The sequence below is a fragment of the Strix aluco genome, chromosome 10 (genome assembly GCF_031877795.1).
Source record: "Strix aluco isolate bStrAlu1 chromosome 10, bStrAlu1.hap1, whole genome shotgun sequence".
NCBI classification, from domain to species: Eukaryota; Metazoa; Chordata; class Aves; order Strigiformes; family Strigidae; genus Strix; species Strix aluco.
In genome coordinates this window covers 10210680-10211819 of record NC_133940.1, presented here as the reverse complement: position 1 = coordinate 10211819, position 1140 = coordinate 10210680, and positions in this window count along the sequence as shown.

The window sequence follows — 1140 nt, the reverse complement described above, 5'->3', positions numbered from 1 at the left end:
CTCTTGTGTGTAAAATGCCTTCTTACTCAAAGTTCTGTATGTTGGGCTTACTAATGTTTGTGGCTTCTTTAAATTCTTTAGCTTGTGCTTTGATAGCAAAATACTTGTTTGCTACTTAAATATAATAAGTAGTTCCTTCTTCAGTCATTAAAATCCCTTGAGTTTTCTAAGTGGCTTCCATTCCTGAATTATTTTTTTTTACTAAGTCTTCTACAAGATTATTGGAGGGGAATATGAAATAAGCATCCTGACAAATTTTGAATCGGGATTAGAATGTGTAGGAGTGCCAGAAATGGTACAAAAATACCAAAGGTGGTGGCTTGTTGCTAGCAGGGGAGGCTACTCTCCTGCTGCATGATTATTCCTTGTTTCCCAGTACAGTTAGTAATTTTTTTTAATGGCTCTGGTATAATTATTGAAGTACAAAGGACAGGGCTGGACAGGGAATTTGCTTCTGTTATTGCTGATGGCCGACTGGGCCATTTCTTAATTTTTCTTCAGCTATTTGGAATCGTTGAACTAAATCCAAGCAGGGTTTGTCAGGAATAGCTTCAGCCCGGCCTTCCCCAGTGCAGGCGCTCTGAGGACTTAGCGGAGAGGGGAGGTGGAGTGTTTTGATTTTATTTTCTGAGCTCTGGAGGGGTGATTTGGCAACACAGATAGCTGTAGCAAAGCAAGTGCTGATCCTCCACACTGTTTTCTGTTGAAGGCTTGCTTGTACAGCAGGGAGGCTGACCTTGCACAGCATTGCTGTCATCACAAAATGTTTCTAGTGCGTGGTGGTTTTAAATAGGTAGGGTAAAGGTCTGCCACTAATACTGCTCAGGTGCTTGCTTTCTCTCATAGTTTGGAGGCATCTAAATGCATGGGATGGCTTTTCCACTAACAGTTTCTCTTTAAAGAAAATATGTCCTACTTCCTGCATTCACAATCCTACAGATTTTCGTTGCAAAAAAAAAAAAAAATCCTACAGAAGCAGATGGGTGTTTGGAGATTAGATCTATCTACTCAGAGAAAAATACCAGAGAGCAGTAAATACTTTTCATTTCTGTACTGTATCAAGTGTAATATATGTTACTGTACTTTCTCCTGATTTTGAGAGAAACTGGTGCCAAATCAAATTTAAGACAGTGGCTTTGG